This window comes from Octopus bimaculoides, chromosome 6 (assembly GCF_001194135.2).
Source record: "Octopus bimaculoides isolate UCB-OBI-ISO-001 chromosome 6, ASM119413v2, whole genome shotgun sequence".
NCBI lineage: Eukaryota > Metazoa > Mollusca > Cephalopoda > Octopoda > Octopodidae > Octopus > Octopus bimaculoides.
In genome coordinates, this window is record NC_068986.1 from 631,657 (window position 1) to 639,621 (window position 7,965).

Genomic DNA, 7,965 nt, shown 5'->3' on the forward strand with positions numbered 1-7,965 from the left:
TAAAAAAAGTTTTTTGGCCAAAAACCCCCGTTTTTGGATACGGAGGTTCGGAAAAATTGCCAAAAATCGGCATTGTTAAATTTTTCGCCCCTTCCCCACCAAATTCTTCAATTTTGACTTTTCTCCCCAACACTAACTGTAACCGTAACCCTAACCCTAAAACCCTAAACCTAACCCTAAAACCCTAATCCTAACCATAATTACAGAAATGTTTTGAAATTTTTGTCTGAATCATAATCTCCGTGTTTTTCCGCATATTTTGGAGAAAAAAATTAGGAAAAAAGTAAAAAACGAAGGAAGTGGGGATGAGGGGTGTTAATTTAAAAATACCGATTTTTGCCAATTTTTTTGCAGATTCCCCGTAGCCGAAAAGGGGAGAGGTCGAAAAAAAAAAGGAATTTTTAATGTTGGTTTTTGGGTGGGGACGGGCGAAAGTCTTGCCAAGCATTGCTTTAATTTAGTTTTATTTGTGTATATTGCTTTGACTTATTTGCTCTGTGACATTTATTCTTGCATTCATAACACGCATGCTACTCCGAATGTGTTGTTGTTGTTGTTGTAATTGAGAAGATCTATGATCGAAGTATTCTTGCTGTGACCATCCCGTTTATTTAGGGAATATGTAAGATTACATTATCCAATATGTCCTCTGTACTTGAGATGACAAGGTGTTATCTAAGGGAGATTTAGCCGCTATCTGTAGCATTTCACGCAACCGCTTAGAGACTCGCTTTTTGACTTGTTCTGTTCTGTAATGCAGTAATAATGTAAGCGGACTGGAATGACGTCAAATGAGAATCAGAAATAGGTTGCGGTAACAATCGCCACTTTAGGAAAAGAAAAAAATTTTAATCATTATTCATTCGTTTTTACGTCTTATTTTTCGTGTTGGCTGGAGTTAGACGGGTAAGCTATTGAGATATTGTTTTAAAGCCGGATGTCTTTCCGGTCTTCGAAAGCGCAAAACCAACGGACGATTTCTTATGGGGGAAATAATAACAACGTCACCGCTTGTATCTCAACGGTTTTCGAATAAGTGCAAATGTAAACAAGCACGTTGATACACACGAGCTTGCACACAGGCATATAATACATATATATGAATATATACGGCAGGCTTCATTCAGTTTCCATTTATCAACTCCATTTACAAAACTTTGGGCGAAGTTAAAGAGTACGCACACCACCCGTTTTCGGCGTTAAAGATTAGGGTTAGGGTTACGCCGAAAACGGGGTGGTGTGTATTCTTTACCTCCGCTAAACTTTGGTCGGTTGTGGGTATAGTTGAAGACTCTCCTGCAAGATGCCGTGTAATGGGAATGAACCCGAAGCTAATTGTTTGAGAAGTGATTTTGTTTTTTAGTCACACAACTATTCTTGCGCCCACCCCTACGTTACAATAATATTAAGCAATTTGAAAGGTTATTCTATTTCACTCTCAGTTTTATGAAACGAGAATTGATTAGGAATATTTTTTTCAGAAATGTTAATTTTACAATTAAGCATGAGGCGTTAAATCGATTATATTGACCTCAGTACTCGATCAATATTATTTTTATCGACATTTGAAGGCTGGTCACGACTGGACTTCGACATTTGAAGGCTGGTCACGACTGGACTTAACAGTGTTAAGGAACACTGCTCAACTGATTTCTTAATACTGATGTTCTAAAACATTGAATTATATATCTTAAAAGTCCGCGGCGTACTGTTTGACAACGTGATATACTGAGACTACCGGATCTTTGGGATTTGACGGGCAACATTTTTTTATGTAGTGTTTTTGGTACCGAAACACTTTCAAACTTGTATATTTTGTGGTATAGAACAGATAAAAAATTTTGTATTATAAGTTATTTTATGTAAAGAAATTGTCGTATTTCGGTAATTTCAACCAATCACTGACGTCTATTGAGGTGAAAACAATTAAGCCGGGGAATGTAAACAACGGTGTTACGGGATCTTTTCCCTTGAATAAAATTAGTGCCGTTGTTTGTCAACAACAACTATCAGTGGTATATATTTTGTTTGTTACTGTTATTTATGGCATCGTTCGTGCGTTTGTACTGGTTTTAGTTTTAGGGTTAAGGTTCGGGTTTTAGAGTTAGGGTTAGTTTTAGGATTACGGTTAGGGTTATGATTATTTTTGCCATAACCTTAACTCTAACCCTATAACTCATAACCCTAACCCTAATCCCAACCCTAAAACCCTAACCCTAAAACCCGAACCCTAACACTCTAAATCCTTACTAGGGAATAATGATATAATTAAACAGGGAATAACACACTTGACACCGAACAGCACTAACTGTATTCAGCTGAATGGACGTCAGTGATTGGTTGAAATTACAGAAATACGATAACTTTAACATGAAATAACTTGCGATGTACAATTTTTTGTTAAGAATGTTAAGAGAAGAAGTTGTTTTATATGACACATTCTACCAGTGTCCCAAGTTTGAAAGTGTTTCGTTAAGAAAACAAGTGTTGCCCGTCAAATCACAAAGATCCAGACTACCTCCTGTGTCGTAGAAAACGACGTAAGTCTGAAGCCAAAAGTGACCCCGTAAGGTCGTAGAGAGAGGCGGTAAGCTTCAAAATCATTTTAACTTAGTGGCAGAATGGAGATCAAATAAAAAATTTACTGGTTCAGCTCGCATAAAAGGTTTTTCATAAGCAACTGCTTTAAGTTTAAAATTTTAGAAAAAGAATATATTGGAAACTATTGCTTATTTTGTTTTGGTGGATTGTACTTGTGTATAACAAAATCATGAAAAGAATGTTTTTTCAGGGCCAAATATTTGTATGGATCTTTTGAAGCCGTAAGTCATATTCTTAAAAGTCTTCGCCACACCTAAATATCTTTGTAATGCATCGATTGAGAACCACTGACGCAAGAGTGTCGTAAACAATGAGGTAAATGCCCGCTGAAGTCATATTGTGCTAAAGAGGACAAAGTAAGCTTGAAACCAGGTAAGATGAAATAGTGTGACGTAGAAAATTAGGTAAACTTCAAGTCGACTGAAATCACGTAGAGTGTCATAGAAAACAGAGTTAGCTTCAAGTCAGCTCTGACGAACTAGGGTGTCATAGGGACTGGTTTAAGTCTCAAACCAGATAGTATGTTGTAACGAACGAGAAAAACTTGAAGCTGAGATTACAGAGGGGAGTGGAGAACGAGTAGAACTTCAAGCTCACAGAGATTGCATAGAGTGCTGTAGAGAACCAGGGACTATGTATATTGTCTTAGAGAACGAGGTAAGTTTCCAACTAAATGAGACGAAGGGTGCGATTTCACTTCCCAATTGAATACGTCTCCTTTGCATTCACGATTGATATCTTTCAGAAAAGTACAGACGTCATAGCATCGCATTCCTCTGCTCTGAAATATATTATATTTGTGCTTAGTCATATAGAAAACATCATTACACATATTATCTAAAATTCTAAGTTCAAAAAGCATCGAATCGACGTTGCCTTTCATTTAGAGGGGCTGAGGGCAACAGCGCCTTTCATCTCACTGAGGTCGATAAAGTCGATTCTATCGAATACACACTTCTTTACAAAATATTGATTTGTCTGAGAAGAAAGCCAATACTACATGTATTCAAAGAGAAGTTGACAAAAACGGGCTGGCATCGGTATATTTTGTACCTTATCAAATGAAATCAATATTATATGAATTCAATAGGTGTATAGTTTGTGAGACAATTAATTAATGGCTTGCCTAGGTGACTATTCAGCAAGTTTTGAATAGAAAACTTTTCGTGTCACAATCTCTGAATTTAGAAGAGTATAGGAGGATAAATTAATATATTTCTTGCACCAATAACCGTCTTTTAATGCATCCATTCTAACATTGATCTAAATAAAGAACGTTGTAGATCCGACAATGAAGTATAGACTGACAAAATCATTTTGATATGTGTGGAAATGTTACTTATTAGTGTCACCAACGTTAAATAAGAGATATGTGGTTAGTGAAGCTGATCTAGATATTATTGTACTCTGCTTCAAGTGAAAAACTGCCGTGTGACCGATAAAATACATTGAATTTACAACAAGATCTGTTCTACTGGTTCTTGTTCTTTTTGTACTTCGAAGGTTTACGGTTCTGGTTTCCGAACTTATTTAATCGGGGCACCTTTATACAGTTTTCCCAAAATCGCAGAATCTAAATCTATGTTTTAAGAACAACACCCACCACCTTATTTTAATAACTTAAATGAAGCATTAATGTTTTAAAGGGTATTTCTTCCTTAATAAAACAAACAGAACGCCTTATTCTGAAAATGTTGAAGAGCATTTGTTTTATGAAATAAATTTGTATTAAATTTGATTACATACTCCTTATTTCGCGGAACCTCAGAATATTTGTTATGGAACAACATGGAATATTGGTTAACAGTGTTCAACGTGAGGCAGACTAATAAAAAAAGCATAAGGTTCCTATAGTTATAATATAAGAATCTTATTCCATAACTTGTACAACGAAACAACGAAAGAAGAAAACAACATTACTAGTAGTAGTGTTGTTTTTGTCTTCCATTGTTTTGATTTCAACAACAATGGGATTACGCCAGTTTTTTGTTTCTTCAACGAGGAGAAAGAGGCATTGTCCATAACTTTTGCAGGTCCACTGACACCACTTATTAATTTTACATTTGAACTTGTAGTGAAACCTCTCTCTCGGGCATTCAATCACAAATGATAACGAAACTGCTAACATCTAGCCTTCGGTTGCCTTGGACCCTTCTGTCCACCATCCTGATTGGTTCTTATTTTGCGCGGCAATTGTCCCCAAGTTCTGCTTGCTAAGGGTGGATTACGTCCAATCGTGGCCTTCAGATAAGGTCACGTGAGAGAGAGTTTTTCTGGGTTTCCGGTGAGCCCTACTTCAGCTATAAATAAGCCCGATCCAACGACGGTAGTCGTCTTCGATTCCAGATCTCTCACAGGTCTGGTCGCTGACCACACATACAGAACACAGCTACAGCCAGTTCCAGCGCCGACGTCTTCACCACCTATGTACTGTCTACCACAATGTCGTGCGCCAGTAACCCCACCACCAGGTACACACCAATATCAACACACTCGGTTTTATATCGACCCTGTTTGAGTGGATTGTTTCCACCACGATCAACAGTCAGAACTAACCAGCCAGAATATACTATACCAGGTAAACGGTCACAGCATTCGACGCTCAACACACATATTGTGATACCACAGCTCTGCTACTTGGCCACAACTTCCTGCGTATGAACATTCTAAACCTTATACGAACTGGTTTTCTCTATTCTCAGTGTTTAAGACTTTTTACAGTCTATGTTACAGACACTCTTTCTATGTTCTGTGTTCTTCTCATTCACACGCACACTTGTACTCTCACACATTGTACACACACTATTGCTTATACGACTGTCCGTTATTTCACATTGTTGTATACCTTCTCTTGTACACGAAGGCTTGACTTATCTACTGTGTTAATTTTATATGCCGCATGCACGCATACACAGACACAAACAGTTTCACTATGTTAATAAACTTACTCTCATTATATATCTAATGGTTGTGTTTGTCCTAAGTTCTTTTACTGGCACCATGGCTCGTATCTCTCACGATGAGCCTACTCTCTATATATATATCTTTATTTTGTGTTCGACCGTGCGACATGGTAAAAGGGAGCCTTTTCCGTCTACGTCGCCATCTCCTTTGGTTCGCACGGTCGAATTATTACAAATTGTTGCACATCAACCCTTGCGGGAAAAGATCTGAGCAGAAAGGAGTTTCCAGAAGACCGATGTTCTAGGAAGAAAGAACTGGGCAAATGGTTAGCAAAGGTCGAGGGTGTTGGACGCACCAAGAGTAATGAAAGGTGGAAATATGGGTGAGTCAGAAGTGCCTGAGTGGTGAATATGTGAAACCAGCCAGCTCTAAGGAACAGAGATCATTGTAATATCAGTAGAAAAGTCAGATAGAGAGAGGACAGCATGCTTATGGGCCAGAAGCTGGAACTTGTCTGTCAGTGACCGAATTCCATTTGGTTGATTGGCCTTTCCCAGATTACAGTCCAGGATATCAGTGTACATAATAATTAGCATTCCATCGGTTACGACGATGAGTATTCCAGTTGGCCTGATCAACGAAACAGCCTGCTCGCGAAATTAATGTGCAAGTGGCTGAACATTCCAAAGACGCGTGTAACCTTAACGTAGTTCTCATGGAGATTCATCATGACACAGAATGTGACAAGGCTGGTCCTTTGAAATGCAGGGACTTCTCATTTCTTCCAGTTGAGTGAACCGGAGCAACGTGAAATAAAGTGTCTTGCTCAAAGATACGATGCGGCGCGGAATATCGAGCTCACAACCTTACAATCGTGTGCCGAATACACTAAGTCACGCGCCTTCACCCAGTGTCCATAATAGCATCACTGTTTCGGATGTGGAAGTAGTACTCCATGGTAGGCCTCACTTGACCCTTGTAGAAAATAGGCAGCTGTTGGGAACTGAAATATTTTCTGGTCCTAAAGGTAAGGGCCTGTCTTTGGGATGCGGTCCAAGCTATACTAAAAATACGCTTTCGCCAAGAAAAATTCTCGGTGATATTAAGACTCGGCATTTGAAACGACGATGAGTGTACTGAAGCCATTCATGCGTTGGTGTTTCCTTGATATGGGTAGTACTTGAGTCTTTACTGTTAAAAGAAACAAGCTTGGAATGATCCTATGTTGCTGTTTATGGAATCGATGTTGATTTGGCAGGGGGTGTCTAGGCTGCGGGAGGGGGTCTTGGCTAGGGAAAGTCAGAGAGGGATGAAGGGCAATGAAGGGTCGTGTCTTCTACATATCAGTTGGCTGTGGTGACAAATAGGTTAATGAAGTTTAGAAGGAAGAGAATGGGAGACAAAACTTGAATGAAAATGAGGCAGAAAGAGTTCCGTCAATACGTACTGTGATGGTGTGATTAAATAGGAAGCTACTGGTCCAAGAAGTAAGAGATGGGAGGAGGAGCAGTTGAAATAAACAATCGAATGATATTTTGTGTTGTTGGACACAACGGCGATCGATCCAGAAACCCTCTGGACTGGACCATGATGCAGTGACAAACATTCAGTCGGGATTGCTTGTTTTCTCTACGCCTCAGATTGGCCTTTGGCACTAGACGTCGCTGTTACTAACACTTCCGCTAACAGCAACATCTCAGAGGCTGCGATTTACCCATTGAGTAATGCGACGAAGAACGAGGACTGTTAAACAATGAATATGCTGTACATAATATATGTCTTTGAACCAGCAGTGTTGGAAGCAAAGGTTGTCACAGGTAAACCAACGAGTATTTATTCTTTCCTTTGTTTATCAACGCCGCCGGATCAAAGATAATTGAAGCGATAGCTGAACCGGCCTCTACATCTTGGTTGTGGGAACGAATTATTTTGACAATAGTTTATGACAATGCTTCTTTTGTCAGTAAAGCTTCCGAAAAAGGATGTTACTGGAATATTCATAAGTCGAATCCTGCTGCCACGTTTATATCCGACCAGCAGCAGCCTTCGCTTGCCAGAGTTTGACCACGGTCTCCAGCAGCTTCACGTAGCCGTCTGAATTGAGCCTAAGGTCCTGATCAAAGATGTGGGGCGGCATAACGTTAACCTCACTGGAGACATACTCAAAGACCATCGCAAATTAGGGAAACTTGGCTTTCTTGATGTCTGTGTAACGTCTTTCAGCCTTCACAGAGCATTGAGTAGCAGCCACGATGCCAGCATTTGATATCCGGTGCGAAATGTCATGATACGGATAGCTCTTTTCCAATATTCACATGGCTTCCAGTCCTCTTATGTCAGCTAGCTTTTTCTCAACTACAACTTTAACGTTTATGCTCTCCAACACCGTTCACTGTTCACCAATACATCAAGCTGTCCCTGCGAAAAGGCGACACAAAGATCGTCAAATTTATCCCGAAC